The 17,021-nt window shown below is 43.8% G+C and overlaps 1 long non-coding RNA gene across 1 annotated transcript; it reads right to left on the bottom strand.

Moving 5' to 3' along the window:
* Window positions 1-1,848: 1,848 nt before the first annotated feature.
* LOC141747534 (uncharacterized) lies at window positions 1,849-16,502 on the bottom strand. Its single transcript, XR_012588753.1, has 5 exons — window positions 16,321-16,502; window positions 12,793-12,893; window positions 9,232-9,394; window positions 5,759-5,832; window positions 1,849-3,467 (listed from the first exon to the last, which is right to left on the bottom strand). It is a non-coding gene; the product is annotated as an uncharacterized LOC141747534 (long non-coding RNA).
* Between the last annotated feature and the right edge of the window lie 519 nt (window positions 16,503-17,021).

Below are 17,021 nucleotides of genomic sequence, written 5' to 3'. Positions count from 1 at the left end.
CCCTCGGACTGGCAGATTTCAGGCCAATCCCTGCTAGATTACAAAAAGTAGAGAAAAAAGATGCCTGTCTTTCCCCGGGGGTTTGACCAAGCACACCAACGGTCATAAAAGCATCCCTGGGATGAGGTGGTGTTGTTGCCCAGTCAGAGCATTCACCACCCAAGTCTTTGTAACAAACCAGTGCCACAGAAAGCAAGCTAAGCATCAGGGATCCAAGGCAGTGCAATACAAAAAGGATGGATGCTGACTCCACAGCAAAGAAACTACAGCCAAAACTTTTGAGCAAGAGGGCCTCAGGGTGAGAGACAAGACACCAACTAAACTACAGGCTGTCACTGTTTCACCACCCTCTCCAAACTTGTCTACACTGTTATGCTTTTGCACGGGTCCTGGTTTTTATTGCAGCCTTGTCTGAGTCAGTTCAGCTCGCTAATTCTATTTATTTTATCTTTTTGCTGTGCTAGTGCTCCAACAGTTTAGCAAGTGAATTGGCTCACAGAGGGTTCCGCATAAGCTAAGGCCAGTACAAGACAACCCAGGAGAGAGGGAAAAGAAAGAATGGGGAGAGGAATGGGACTTCCCAATTTTAGCGTCAATGAGGCATTAGACCACTCATCCCTTTCACAGAGCTACACACTCACATTTCTGTCTCTGCAGCCTTATTTCTGGTTAAAGACAGGAGCAGATACCTCGTTTAACTATCTCCATGCATGATACACGTACCTTAGGTGCCCCGATTTTCCTTTCCACTCTGGGAGGCAGGGACCAGGAAAGCTTTCATTGGATTTACCCCAAAGACTTACCCCAAAGGAGGAGGATAAAACATCAGATGGCTACCATGCCTGCAGCAACTCAGGTTCACTTCTGAAATCTTTTGGACTCTTGCTAGTTCAAGGGACTGCTTCCATGAGGTAAGGAGCAGTGCAAACAGTGCCATTTAATTCAACTGTGTTGAAGGGTTTCGGTGATAGAAGGGAATCAGTGCAGATACGTCGTGAAAAATGTTGATGTTAGTAGCTATAGCAACTCGTGCCATGGAACAGTTGTTATTCTTCCCACCCTGTCCTGTGCCACACATACACCATCTTCAGAGAATGTGTGCAATATTTTGCATGTCTGCGTCAATCTCCATCTGAGAAAGCTTCACAAAAACTTGTTCAACCTCGCACACTCCTGAAATACCACTATAGACAGGGCTAAACGTCACCAAATCCCATGCATTTAACTGTTCTGCTTTATTTGCGTAGCTGCTGAGAGTTAAGCAAAAGTCATTACCAAAGACCAAGGCGCTCAAAAGTGTTTGAAATTGTTGTAGTGTGTTTGTAAAGGAGGAAGAGCAAAAAGTAGCATCAGGGAAATTAAGAGAAGCTCCCACAGCCTGTGAAAAGCAGCAAAACAGCATTTCAGGGGGAAGCATTGAATGAAGAGCGTTAGCGTGGTGTCCGCAGAAACAGTCTCTGGTTTATCTGACCTCTCCCAGTCATGAAAACAAGACTTTTTTGACTGTCAGCAAATAAACATGTCCATGTCATTGTTCAGGACCCCAAAATAGCACACAGAACCCCAGATTCTGAAGGGTTATCAAATAAAAAGCAGCAGAAGTGGCATTATAATTTTAAACATGTGGCAACTGAGGCACCAAAGTATTAAGTGTGTTTTCAGGGAAGTCTATGCCACAACCAAGGGCTGTAATTTGTTTTCTTAGCTCCAACTCCAGATCATTGGGACATTCAATTTCAATAGAAACATGCCCCTGACATCTCACATGAGTTTACCATTCATTTTGCACTCCTATGGAGCGGCGCGGGCCTCAGAGCTACCAAGAATGACGCTGCAAGTACAAATCTTCTCCTTCCATGAGAAAATTTACTGCGGCATCATTTATTGACTGCAAAAAGAATTATACACATGTCAGAAGAGAAGAATTAAAGCTTTCAGGCAGTGCCACTATCAACCATATAATGAAGTGTTTAGGACAAGAAAATTTCTAGAATCATGTTTTACCACAGTACAGTTCTTTCAGTCTGAGGCCCGCAAAGTAACACCGTCAGAAAAGCAACATAACGTAATGATTTCAGTCCTGTCTCTCTTTAGCTGGTCTGTGGCCAGCTTGCAGAGAAATTAGGCTACAGTTACCCAGGGTGAACACAGCTGATACTCTGGTTTTTAAGCATCCTCAGCTGCAACTAGTTTCAAACGATGCCCCTCCCAGGAGAGGTGCTTCATGTCACACCCCTGGAGTACAGGCTAAGCCAGGGTGAGTTTACTGCTTAAAGACACTTAAATCGAAATCCTTTCTTCTTCATTTTAGGAGGAGCTCAGCAAAAGCATAGGGAAACAACTGTATATGTGATTCTGTACCGCCCCTGGGTCGGACAAGTGCTGATGCATGAGTGCCTATGTACAACTTAAACTTCATGTGCACGAGTACCATTGCCTGTTAGAAAAAAAAAGTAAATATGAAGGCATTGAGTGATTACCAGCTGAAAGGAAAGTATTTCGCAAACATGCAACATTCAAGTTAATGACTTAAAAATAAAATCAAATACTTACTGTTTAAAATAAATTTTAAGGGCAACAATATGGAAGCGAGCAGTACCTCTCAGCTCTGCCGAGACATGCTGTCTCTGCAGATAGCTGGCATGCCTCCGGCACACTGCGCCGGCAACAGAAAAGCAAAAACAAAACGAAAAAAGAAGAAAATATTTTAAGATCTGAACGTTTAGAGATAGTGAGAAAATCTTGGTAATGTGAGTTGTTTTCTCCATAGTTCTTAATCTGAAACCTGCACAAAGAAACTTCTCATTCACTCGCACACACAGTTTAAACATGAGAAACGCAGCTAGTATAATAGCTCTCTGTCCAGAACTGGAAAGGCAACGATGAGTAACTTGCTCTTACTGGTCTCTAGGGTAATAGTTTAAGAAAGGTTTTCTGTTATTTGAAGAAATGTAGTGAGCTGCTTTAAAAACAGATTGAGGCCAACAAACAGATCTTTAAAAATGTCCTTAAGTGAAATAATTTTTGTAAAATTGTTGTCAGGGGTTGCATTCCAGCAAAAACCTGAACATCCCACTCCATAAGCTTGGGTTATTTCTTTGAATACCTGTAGAAACAACATCTAATGTTGTGTGCTGTGGGCATGGTAACAACTGTGTTACACACCTCTTCAGTCACTGTCTAGGCTGTGACATGTGCTACTGGGACATTTGGATTATTATCATATCAGGTACCTTTTAAATGAAAACTGATATTCCACACCGTACACTCAGATTTACAAGAAGTTAAAGAGCGCCCTTTTGAAATGAAGCTCAAGAAATCTTTTTAAATAGCTGGCATAGAACATAAAAGGAACCCACAGTAAAAAAAAAAAAAAAATTAAAAGTGTCTTTTTTCAAATAAATAATATCAGGAAGCACGGTGGAAAAGGTTTGTTGTCCTATTGAAACCACTTCAACTGCTGAAAACTGCAAAAGAAAAAATATGAGCCATAGTGAAGATTTGTTTTAAGTTCAATCATAAATTATACTGTCATTTTTATCTCCATATCTACATAGGTGACAGTCACCTTTCCCTGGTGACTAAAGTACACTTGCTGCATTTTGAAAGGCAATTACAAAATGAGGTTAGGGATCCCTCAGCTAGAATAAAGCAATCGTGATTTTAATTTCAAACACCCAGTATTGTGTGTGTATGTGAAATTGCCAATAGAAGAAGGAATGTGTGTGTGTGTCATAAGAAAACCCTTTCATACTATTTATAGGGAAGGAAAAACCTTCTTTTTAGCACTAAAGTTAGGTGCCAGTACGTAACATAATTAGCTGATTTAGTGAAAAGTTTTAGAGCAGAGGATTTAAGACATTACTACGTGCAGCTGTCGTCTTCACCTCTTGCTGGAGGTGACTGCCTCTAGAATATCAACTAGAGCAGCTAAGAGGGGAACATCTGTTCCTTCCTGACAACACCATTAGGAGAGTTGTCTCCTGGAAAGGAAAAAAACCACAGTATGGCTGCACGGCCCAGGCAGCAAGGGATGAGCGGTGTTGGTGTGTGGAGAGCTTGCTCAGGGGAATTCCTGAAGAAAAGCTGGGAGCGGAGGGGCTAACAAGCAGCATCATTGCTCACACTTTCTATTACTGGAGCGGGGCTCGGTGCCAGCTCCGAGTGAAAATTTATTCATTAAAAGCACCAGCGTGAAATAATACACAGATCCAGTGTCCTGGGATGCAAGTGTGTGGAGGCTTTGGGGCAGCGCTACACCCTGTGGCTTATCACAGGGGTGAAAGGAAAGCCCTTCCCTTTCAGAGGGGGGAGGCGACAGGGCCACGGTGTAACCTTGGGGACACCTCAGCACTGCACTGTGTCCCGAGAGCTGCGTGGTTTTCCTATGGGCTTCAAGAGATGATAGATCTTGAGGAGCTGCACGCACAGACCTGAGGCTTGTGAGAAATATAGCAATCCCTGTCTCATGATTCTGCAGACAGAGGCAGAATTGGTCTGGTTTCAAATATATATATATTTTTAAATGTTAAAAACAGTAAAAAGCTTTTAAAAGCAAGATAACACAAAAACATTCTTTTAGTGAAAAAAAATGCTCTTTTTTTAATATTGTTTTCTTCCAGTCTTAAGGTGTCTCTGACATGCCCCTCCGAGCTTACTACTGAAAGAGGCTGTGAGCTCCACCGCAGCCTCTGTCAGCTGGGGACAGCTGGGGACCACGGGACCGTGGGGCAGAGGGAGGACGGAGCCACTCACTAGCAACTCTGCCCGACCGGCTCCCCAGGCCGGGGCTCCGATTCGTTGGGAGCCAATGTTAGATCATTCATCTCTTCCTCTTTCTCTGAATAATGCCTAAATATTCTGCATGACTAGAATGTGGATTTGAAATTGCTTTTCTTGAGTCAAAAGATAGGGGTGTCCTGCCAGGGCCTTTGAAGGGAGAGACTGGTGCAGTGATTCCTGCCGAGAAAGGGCTCTGAGCAAGGAGGAAAGTCAAATGTTTAAACACAGACAAAACCATTAATAATTTCAAATCTAACGGCTTATTTCTGCAGAAAATTGCGTATACCCATGCAATTTAAACTCCCCTCTTCAGGGCTAGTAAACCAGTCAGAAGATGACAACATAACACTTTATTTCAGTGGAACAATAGTGGCATCCAGTGGTCAGTCAGCAAAATTCAAAGGACTCCTTCCCCAGGTTTTCACTGGGATACTGTGGTCTGCTCAGGCACCTTGTATTCTGTCCGTGATTGATTTTTTTTGGGGGTGGTGGGAAATAATACTTGTCTGTTAAAATCGGGTGTATTTGCACCTTAGTGGAAGGAGTAAAATACATTTTCTAAAGCCCAATACTTAAAAAGTTAATTCTCTGAGGCCCTATTGCAGTTGGCAAGTAATTCTAGGGAGGGCAGAGTCACCCTTGGTGCAGACACATTTGATCTAAGGGCCCTGTTCTTGTGACAAACGAGGTCAAACAAACTGTAATACATCGTTGCAGCTACGTTCTGTTTGGTTCCTCTGGCTGTCGAAAGAAGATCTGTGTGCAGCTTTATAAATCACCAGAAGTAATACTTTGGTTACTATGAATCCTTGGAAACTTATTTTTGCCATGTCATTGAAGTGAGTTGCGTCATATCTCCTTACTAGCCATTACAAAAATGTCACTGCGTTGTGTAGCTTTATACCATTTCTTCCTAGACTGAAAGTAAGTTTTAAGAGGAAAATATAATTTGTCGTGTCGGGTTTTAGAGTCTCACCTTTAAACCGTGGATGGAGAGCTTCCATTCACACCAGGCTGATCATCTTAATGCCCGTCAGCTCTCCTCCTGCACTGAAAAGAAAGGGGGTATTTACTCCACCAGGCCTCCAAGTAGCTCACTTGTATCCATGTTCTGCTGTTCCATTTAGATTTCAGCTAAAGCAACGAACCCAATCCTGACTTGGTAATGACAAAAGTGTCTCCTGCAGTCTCATTTCTGCAGGAAACAAAATGCTGTAAATGAGATGCTGTGATACCTTAGGAAAAAAATGCAATAAAATTACACTAAAATCTTGTAACAAGCATAATATTTCTTCCCCTCAGACATACTCCCAACAACATAAAAGTTTAAGAATTCATCCAGGATATTTAATTTTGAGTTATACATCTTCAGTCGTTACATATTTGGACATCAACCAAGGGGAAAACTAAAAATCTATAATCCTGGATTCAGATCTCTGCAGCGTAGATATTGATAAACCATTCATGATTCTTACAATGATTGTGAATGCTCTGAATAGTTTATCTTTCCAATTTCCACCTTAAAAACTAAATACAGTTTTTACTTTCAATCAAAGTAACATCATGAAATATATATCAAAGCTTTCCATCTGCTTGTTTTGATAGCATTCATATCTGGCCTAAATGTAAGTTAAATACAAGTTCTACAGGGTTTAGCCCGTTACAGGTTTATACGTTGTCTTAGTGACAACATTTGTGCTACTTGTCAAATACAGAAATACAATGAATGAAAATTCTGTGTTGTGACATCTAACAGAGGTAAACTGAGTGAACTTCACTGAGAAGTTCAGAAAAGTTTACTACCCTTTAAATTAATTATATGGCTGTTGAGTGACAGAAATGGCATCATATGGATGGGAGGGGGGATCTTGTTCTGTTGTGGTTAGTAGATGCTTTCTACCTAACGGAAGCTGTCTGCTATCTCAAATGTTTTTTCCATTTTATGTAGACTTATGAAATTCCCAATTCTGATTTTGTACAGTTTGCCCCCCACCCCTTCTTTTTCCCTGCCTCTCTTCAAATGAGTAAGGTCCCAACTCAGTCCCTATTGAAGTAAACGTAAAGACTCCCACTGAGTGTAGTGGGAATTGGATTAAATCTCTAAAAACAACAATTACATGCCTAATTGCTCTTTACTGCTCACTTAAAAATGCATTCTTTGAAACACTACCAATATTTGTAAAGGCTGAGAGTTTAATGTGTCAAACTGTTTAGGTTATTTGGAGACCTATTTTCTACCAGTGCCTAGGGATTTGAATAAATGCTATAGAAGAGTATTATTTACATTCTGCATTTATAACAGATGTGTTTATATTGCATCATTATTCTTCATAGTGATTTTCCTCTAAATGCCAAAACTTTGCTCCTTTGAAGTCAGTGGGAGATCTGGCTTTGACTTCTTTTGAACTGAAACTGGGAGTTAACGTGAGGAAAAGGGAACGCAGGGTTCAGATAATTCTGAAAGCAAGACACGTCTTGTGAAACACTCTTCCTACAGCTCTGTACTGACTGTCTCTTCTGGAGACCACCCTTACCCTCTCCACTCCAGCCTTCAGTGTCTCCTGAGCGTCCAAAGATCACGAGCTAATTTTGTCACTGCCTGTAAATAGTACCTAAAGTGACTGTGCTAATTTGACGGTAATTTGGAGAAATTTAACCCTGTTCTGCAAGTGGCAGTCTGCACCAGCTCAGCTCTCTAAATCGCAATCCTGACTCTAAAATACAAGACCCATACAAAAGTGGGTGTGAAAAGATTCTGCACAAATTTATGAACCATCAGAAATACTTTACTTGGCCTCCGAGATTGAAAAAAAGTCACTGAAGGAAAACAGTGCAATCCTCTTCCTATAAAATCTACTTGAAAGAAACAATACAATTAAAATAAACCTGCGTCTCACAAGCATGGCCTGGAGGAAGACTGTAAGATCTGAATTTGGCTGCATGCCTAGTAACTTTTACTTCAGAAGCACTTCATTACCAGCATCCCCTCTGAATGTGCAAACCCAACCTCTGCCACAGAGTTCCTTCTATCTATAATGGACAAAGTTTATGCATCTTTTTAAACAAATATAGCTGGAACTCTTTGCATAGGCTTGGAAATAATTCTGAGTAATGGTTAAGGCACCATAAGGAGGCAAGTCAGATTTTGGGAAATGGATTTAAATGGTTACAGATTTTTCTCTTTAACATGACAGATGATCAACAAAGGACATATTGAAAGCAAATAGCCTCAAAAACAATTTTATCTACCCACAAAACAGCTGATCAGTAAATAAAAATGAGCATGCCATGAGTACACAAGTTAAGGTGGAGAGTACCTACACACTGTTAATTTCAGCATTATTTCAGTGTAAGATGTTTGCAGATCCTCTAAGAGGGACAGATTTTTACAGGAATTAAAAGCATGCATCTCATTTTGCTATAATGTATTGATATGCTCACTGCTCAGATTTAAAAGCATTTCAAGATCATATCTTAATACGCTGCAGTAATAAAAAACCACAATAGTTTCTGGTGTACAATACTGTTTCTCAAGAGCTGTTATTACAGTAAAAAATTACTCTTCTGCTAATTTGATAATGGTAAATAATTTAAGAGCAACCTATTAAAATATCCCAAGGTTAAGATTGGCATATAAGCACTTTGTTTTTGCAAGACTCATGGTAAGCGTAGAAGATTCTTCCCACAAAACGATACGCTGAGAAGACGGCTTCTAGCTCTTCTTCTTTGTTTGCAGCCCTGCATTTCACCCTGTGGTGACAGGCCCAGTTTTTCCCTCAAAGCTTTAATTTTTTTACAGTTTAAATTCTCATGGTCAAGTTTATCTGCATAGCATAGTTTTCCTTGCCAGTATTGTTTGATTAGTAAGATGTTACTATGATGCTAGAGGCAAACATTTTCAGTACAACTAACAATCCTGTGAAACTAGGGCAAAGCTGGAGATTGCTGAACACAGCAAAATGAAGAGACGTTAATGTGGGATTAATTATAATTAATTGAACTTTATCATATATTGTAATGGCAATGGATCAAGCAAACACTTCTGGACTAATGGAAAATGGTTGTGCAACAGGACGGCCGTGATAAAAGAAATGGTCAGTTGCGTCCACATGGCTGGTTAGTTAAAGCAAACAATCCTCCTTCTGAAATCCATTTTCTTGGTGATGTTCTCTCTGTTGCTGGGTCTAGGCGGTATCTAACCCCTGCAACGTTATGGTCAGTAAGTGCAATACAAATGGATGGGTTATATTTGATCAGATAATTCAAATACAAACATGAACATAACACATCTGCAGACAGATTAACACACATAAAATAAAACCAACAAAGACTATATTCCACAAGCTGAGCCATAATTATTATTATTATTATTATTACTACTACTACTACCACCTAATGTCACCCCAGCATTTTTTCAATATAAGGAGTGATGATTTTAGAGCCCGTTACCCAGCTTTCAGTGAGCTCAGGTCCATTTCCATGGCAACAGGAGATGCAGCCGTCTGCGAAGTTGTCTGTGACGTTCAGTTCCTGTGCTGAGCACGGCTGATGGCAATCCAACAGCGGCGATCCACATGTTTTTAGGAACTAGTCTCCACTGCAGTGCTTTTAGCTAAATGAAACAGAGAAATAAGTATCCCATTAATGGGCTGTGGGGCTATTTTTTGTTGTACAATTTCTCTTTTTAAAGGTTTCATAAAATAAGTCGTTTTAAGGAATGTTTATTGACTAGGAAATTCCAATTAATTTAGTGCAAGCCTTTGCAGTCAGAAAATTCACCTGATGTTTTTTTAACGTAGTGTTTTCTCCCTTTCTCCTTAACTTTGACTGGCCCCTGGCCTTTGGCAGGGGGTGACAGCCCGTGTAACACTGTGCATACACAGTGCAAGGTGCAGTTGTTTGGCCAGGTTTATACACTGGGATGTGGTTTGACTGATGGTGGTTCGAATAGACTGAGGATGTGATGGGTCAGATGGTCTAAGGAAGAATTTGTTCCATTTAATAAAGTTTATATGAGAAAAACACTGAAACCTCTGGAAAGTTCGTAGGTGTTCAACTACTGGAAGCACCAGTACAGCCCTCCAATGGTACACGCTCTGCACACACTGGTTATGGGCTGAACAGCAGCCGGATGAAGCTGCAGCCCTTGGAGCTGTGGCTGCTGCAGGGGCACGTCCTGTTCCTTCCCCAACAGCCAAACAGCTGCCGTAGATCGCGGTCCTGCATATTAACCCAAGTGGAAACCCCTCAAGGTCTAGGTTAACACACCGGGCTGTAAAATGTGGCAGAGGGGGTGGAGCCGTGCATCCCCTTCAGCCACATCTCCCACAGAGACACTCGCCCATGGCGTGGGCAAGGTGGTCAATGGGGGGCCGTGGTTTCACCGCTGGAGTAAAACCCCCCTCCCAACAGTGGTCACGAGCCCTGACGGCACTGCTCTTTGTCAAAACGCCTCTGGCACACTCACACCTTCCCCAGCTGCTGTGGCACAGCAGTGATTGATGGCACCGAGCACGCAACAAGCAATCAATGCGTTAGGCAGCTTTATGCTCCTAACAGGATTTTCTGCCTGCACAAGTGCCAGAAAAGTGGCACAGCCTGCCCCTACTTTGAGCATATTGAATTATAAGGAACTAACTAGAAAAGTACATGGGGAGGGTGGCATAATGCTGTGCAGCATATGGATGTTCTGGTTTTCCATGCCCAAATTCTGTCTAGCATAAATAGGCTCATTTCCCACTGACATCAAGAGATGCTGTCTTATATTATTCCATACTGAAATCTAAAAGTGGATCACGATCATCCCGCACATTATCAAACAAAAACTAGTTGTCCAAAGCCAGACAACATTCCCATAACAGCTCTAGCATATGCCACCAATCTTTCCCTGCAAAGTGATTTCCCTCTCATTGCAGTGACTGCCCTCTGATTCAGCAGAAGGTTATTAGCAGGATAATGTGGAGAACGTACCTCTTCCAAATCAACACAGCAAGAAATAACTCAACCCTGGCTTGCAGCTTGGTCTGAACAATGCCAGAGCTGCCCCGCACCCTGACCATCTCCCCTGCAGGGGAGAGAGAAGAAAACTGATGTTTAAGGGAGGCTGAAATTTGCCTTTTAAGGAAGTTGCTCCCAGGCACCCTGCTCTCCAAGAGCAGCCGTGGTAAGATTCAGCTCATTGTAGACATCCACCACCTCCAGCAGACAGCTGCGTGTGATGCCACTGACCCACAAGCACATTTTGAGGATGGGGGCCATGCTGACTGCATTTGTGCCTCTGTTCCTCCAGTGATTCATGTTCTGCCTCCACATAAGCACCATGCCTGCTCCTCTGCCATAGTCGGTCTCCACAGGGTTCGAGGGCTGAGCCTGAGGTGGCAGGGAGACACAACAGCGTTTGGGGCCCAGGATGCTCTGCCGCACGGTCCGGCTGCAGCACAGAGCTCTGCTTTGCAGAGCTACCGCTCGCCATCAGACCCCAGCGCCACCCGAATACCCATGTTTTGTCATGGCAGAAGGAATTTTCTCCAGGAAATGCCACACGCTTAGGCAGTCTTTTTTTCCTCATGCAGCTTTTCCCGTGGAGTAAGATGTGGAGTAAGCCACATCAGCTGTCAGTGAAATGCCCTTTGGGCTGATGTTTTTCAAGTGGCCTGCTGCGTCAAATCTCTAATTGCACTAATGGACCTAACAAACCAAACCTCCCCGGGGGAAAGGAGGGAAAGCCACAGTGAGAGAGTTATTTAAAATTTAACTGAACAAAGTGCTTGGGAATATACTGCTGGGACCAGCTCTGCCTTGGAGGCAGCAGTGGTTGATAGGTCCTATTTACCCTCTGCCCATTTGAATCTCCAAGAGCACTTGTGTTCCACTTGGTGGGCAAACCCAGACCCATCTCACCCTGGGCTGCGGAGAGCAGCAAGGAGACAGCTCTGCACCACCAGAGCCAAGTGCCCACACTCTCCTGGGGTGCAAGAGCATTTCCTACACTGGCACTCTCTCCTTCCAGGATGTTTTTGTGGCTTCATCCCATCCCACCCCACCTATAAGGCTCTGGTGAAAGGGCAGGGCACTCTGGGGCTTAATCTCCCAGTTCTGAGGAGACAACCCTTAATAACTCTGCCTTCACTTTTCCTGCAGGATTTGCTACTGGCAGTTGTGAATCTCTGCAGGTTTCCCAGTGCAGCCTTGCGCTAGCAGCGCTGTCAGCCCTGAAGAGGACCGGCTTGTGAGCTGTGTTGCTTTTTCATGCCAAAAACCTGCAAATAGATAGGCAAACCTCTTTTTTCCTAATGTACCCAAGCCTGACGGTTATTAACCAGATGTCTGCTATTTTTAATATCTGTTTTAAGCTGTTTTCTATAATGGTTTCTCTGCCTGAAATGGGACCGTGTAGTGCACAGCTTGCTTTATGGTCCTGAGGTGGTTATTAATTGATGAGTGGCCTAGCACTCATTGGATGCTCAGAGCTATCTTTTAATAATAAAAAAGGTTATTTCTATATCTCCCCTGCTGTAACTTCCTGGTGTTGATTTCCATAACATTTTTTAATTTTTATTTATTTTTTTTTTAAATTGGGCAAAGAAAGAAGCAGGACCCAGCTCACGGAGATTTGTCCTTTGGCTAAAACACTGGCAGCCATCAAGATTCAGTGACCAACCTATGTTTCAGTGCTGGTCAAAGTAACTGAGTGGAAGAGGATGTGGGGTTTGTTGTGCTGCAGTTGCCATAGAATTATTTAAAAGGCATTTCATCCCTCTAAAGCAAAGTTTAAAAGACAACAGAAAATCATGAGTCTTTCACATTTTTCTCCAGTTACTCTTGCTCCTGTTTGTAACTGTAAATATTTACATGTGAGACAGGACAGTTTATCCTTCGTGCTTTCTTAACAGCAATGTAACATTACTTGCAGATCTTTAGCCCCACTCACACAGAGACCTCAGCCTGCTTCAGGAAGGAGAGTTTATCTGTTAACCCTTTCAAGCAGGACAGGAATTGTGACCTTATTACCTGCAGATAACACCACTCAGGGCTGTCAGCGGGACCAGAAGTGGAGTTCAGGAGCAGTGGTTGCGAGGGCCTGTGCCAGCCTGTCTTCCTCTCACCTCATCCTGCAAAACGTGAAGGGTGAAAGTTTTACAGCCCCAACCGCGTGTCTGAAATAACACAGCAAAGCCCCAGAACACAGCACTGGAAGAAACCTAAGATTATTCTGTCTAATCACACAGGTCTAGTGTTCAACTCCATTTCTTCAACCTTTGCTCAGAGGTCATATTTTCTACAGCTGCCAGGTGTGTTGCTGTCCTCTGGACACCTCCCAGTTTGCCCACAAAGTTCAACCCAGCCTCACACTGTCAAGCAAGGTAAGATACCTGCCTCCGATTGCTGGTGCAATAGTTCCATTAAGGTATCTCAGGACAAGACTTCTTTGCCTCCAACAGCCCAATACTAGTGTTTTATATACAGTTTGTGACTCAATATTTTCACTGGTTTGGTTTTGTGACAGCCCTTTCTATTTTTGCACTTGATTCTTCTTCCAAATGCAAGGCTTTCCTGATCTTTTTATTGCATAATCACAGAAACTTCAGAGTTGGAAGGGACCTCTAGAGATCATCTAGTCCAACTCCCCTGCTAGAGCAGGATTGCCTAGAGCACATTACCCAGGACTGCATCCAGGCACGTCTTGAAAATCTCCAGAGAAGGGGACTCCACAGCCTCCCTGGGCAGCCTGTTCCAGTGCTCTGTCACCCTCACCGTAAAGAAGTTTTTCCATGTATTTGAACGGAACTTCCTATGTTCAAACTTGTGCCCATTGCCCCTCATTCTTTTGTTCTTAACATGACCGCATGCCCAAAGCCGCTGGGGTGGCTGAGCACAGGCAGGAATCTGAGGCAGGCAAGGAGATATGTGTGTTGGGGAGGGAAAGGGCTGCATGAAAATATGATGATGGGAAAAGAAAAAGTAAAGAGTCTGATGGAAAGCAATCAGGAAAGGAAAAAGAAAGCCCATAGAAAAGAGGAAAAACATGCCATAGGAAAGAAAAGAAGAAAGCAGGAAATGAATAAAAGAAAAGGAGATACAGAGAACGACACTGAAAATAATGCAGAATAATTACGCAGGGATCTTTCAGAGAACAATGCAGGCAAGAAGGGAAACATGAAGTCTTACAGAACAAAAACTCTGTCCAATTCTAAGCTGTTAGCACTCAGCTCCAAACTGAATGAACGTTTATATCCATAAACAGCTGCTAGCTAGGTATGACCTGCCCTGGGTAGTAGAATAAGTCTTAGCAGTAGGATGTATGGAATGCTTTTCAAACCTGCATAACAGAGCTGTGAATGATAGCTCAGTATGCAATATTTCAGTTCTTGCAAAGAAAGGATAGAAAATGGCCTGAAAAATATGCGCTTTACTATCAAAAGCTTTGAAAAAATATAAACTTAGCCCCTCTCAGATCTCTGCAAGCCACCAGAGAACACTGCTCTCTCAGATGAAAGCTCAGGTGGTCCTTGCTTTCCTTTATTAAAAGCACAAACTTTTGGGGGCTATTATGTCTAGAAAATATAGCAAAATCACTGAAAGCAAAGGCCCAAAAGATAAGAACTCTGTACATACAGCTAAATGCAAAGGTATCCGCGCAAGTCAGGACTCAGGATCAGCAGGCACCCATAGCCTTCAGGATCAGGGATTTCCCAGGCAATGTGATATTTGGTGGCTAAGAAGAGTGCTGAAAGCTAACAAGGCAGATGGGGTACTAACAGGCCGGACAGATGCTACTCACCATAAACATTGGAGAGGCCAAGAATTTATCAAAATTCTTTCTGTGGGGTTTTTTTGGCCTTATTTTCCCTGTAAACTGAAAGGCAATGGCACTCAACTTTCTCCAGGGAAGTCCAAAGAGGTCTGCGACAGCAGCAGTGCTTGGAAGCTGTGGCCATAATCTCATGTAACAGGAGGAACTCCCAAGGGAGATGGATAACTAGGCCAGGGCTTGTGTTCATCACAGAACACCTTAAATAAGCTTTCTTATGAGTTTCGTGCAATGTCAAATGCACTTTGATAGCCTGTGTACAGATGCTGTCCCCTCCCGTGCAGATTCACACAGTGGGGTTACCCTAAAGGAGCAGCTCTCTGCGGTTCTGCATGCAGAGCAAAGGTGAATGCTGTACCTTTCCCCCCAGCAAACACCTTGTGGCTTTAATACTACTACTACTTTTTTTGCCATGTTGAAGTTGTTCTTTGGCTCTGGACAGCCCCTCCATGCACTAAGTCAACTTCCCCACTAAAGGATGATCTGGAGTTGCTTTTCATAGAAGGCAATTTGCCTGCCTAGATAGCTTATGTGGCCTTTGAGGGGACTGAGCACTGCATAGACTTGCTCTGATGCTGTTGGTTGATGTATCCCCCACTTCTCTTCCCAGGTACCGACAAAGTTAAGTGAGAGATAAAGAGCCACCTTTCCCAGGCCTGCTGTAATGTACTTCTTTCACCCTTGATTTGCAACTGCTGCTCCATTAGGCAGCATTTTCTCCTCTGTGCTGAGCAAATCTCTGCCTTGCTCACCATCCTGGACTTCATCTCTGCCCCAAGATTACCAGTACTGAAGGTCTACGCAACATCACTTGTTGCTCTGAGGGATTAGCTGGGGAAACACCTCTGCAAGCTTTGCAAGAAAAGTGCATTAAAAGCAGCTGCATAGACAGTGAGGTGATTTGCAAAGAGTTGCTCAATGAAATGGGAAAAAATTTGGAAAACAAAAGAAAAGGATGAATTTTCATAGGTCAGCAATGCTGCAACTCTAAGCGGAGCCAGTAGATGTTTAGACTCCAGTAGGGAAGGGACTAAAAGACCTTCAGCAGTCAGAGGAAAAGAGCATTTAGCAAACACTGGTGGTTTCACTCCCTCCTGCTTAAAGGATTCAGACTTTGAGGTGCCACATCAGCTGTGCCAAAACATTGTCCCCGTGGATTGACGGCAAGGCTCACGCACTCCCTTAGCTCAAAACATACAGCAGCAGTCCCAAAGTCAACATTTCCACACTTACTGGATTTTCTATTCAGTCTGAACCCTCTGCAGTAACTCACAGCAGCTACTGTTTCTTTTTCAAGGACATGTTCACTTGTAGGCACATTTGGTACTTCTCAAGCACTGGAGGAGAATGCAAAATTAGGTGGGACAGTCCTGATAAGAGATATTTCTATATAGGTTACAATTTTCTAATTGGAAACCAGCCCTTTTATTTTTATGTGCCCCTTTGCTAACACTATAAAAAACTTCCTCCTCCCAGCCATTAGCCATTTCATTGTAGTTGAACATATCTGTTATTTTCCAATACAAAACTAAAGTCAATTTAGACAGGTGGATTAGCCCATAAACCCCTCTCAAGCTCTTCCCTGCGGCCTGAGGAGTGACTCAAGGCAGCAGCAGCACTGCAGAGAGCCGGGCTGGGCATTCCCCTTTTGAGCCGAGGCTTGACGGTCGCCCTTCCTGCCCGTTACCATCTCTTTGAGGCAGGCACACGCGGGGGCTGTGACTTACCCCCACATTGCAGTTTTACATCCCCTCCGCTAATTTGGGTGGAGAAACGTGCAGCAGGAGAAGAGGGACCCTTGGCATTCATATCATCCCTCTGAAACGAGCCTGCAGGATGGGGCACAGCGATGCCCCGGGGCGGCCCGTGCTGCTGGAGGAGGAGAGGAGCCCGCTCACCAGACGTCAGCACCACGTTAACCATTGCCAGGGGGACGAAGGCAGCCCAAACCTGCAGCTGCCTGCCCTCACAGAGAGCTTAATCATTTTTGAATTGGGAGAACGAATGCCACGACCTGTAATTATTCATCCTTTGTGTTGTTAGCTACAGCTCCCCACGCTGCGCCAAATCACACGGTTTCAGACCGGTTTGGTGGTTGGAGCCTTATCAACAGCCCCATCTTCCCATTCCTCTGCCTGCCCTCCCCCTAAATCATCCCGCCACCCCTCTGCCCAGCCCCTGCTGAGGGGGCTTCGAGGGGCTGGGCAGGACCCTGCCTGGGAAAGCCCCAGGGGTGGTGAGGGCTCGGGGTGGCACACAGCCAGTGGCCAGCAAACAATGATGCTGCTGAGGCACTGGCCTGTCCAGGCAGGCCCTGGGCGAGGGGGGGCCCCGGGAGCACCGTGTACCGTGCAGGGAACGTGCCGTGCCACCCCCCACAGCGCTAACAGGGGGGGAAAAAAAAAAAAAAAAAAGCACACCAAAAACA

Source organism: Larus michahellis, chromosome 8 (assembly GCF_964199755.1).
Source record: "Larus michahellis chromosome 8, bLarMic1.1, whole genome shotgun sequence".
NCBI lineage: Eukaryota > Metazoa > Chordata > Aves > Charadriiformes > Laridae > Larus > Larus michahellis.
This window is presented reverse-complemented; position numbering and strand designations above follow the sequence as displayed.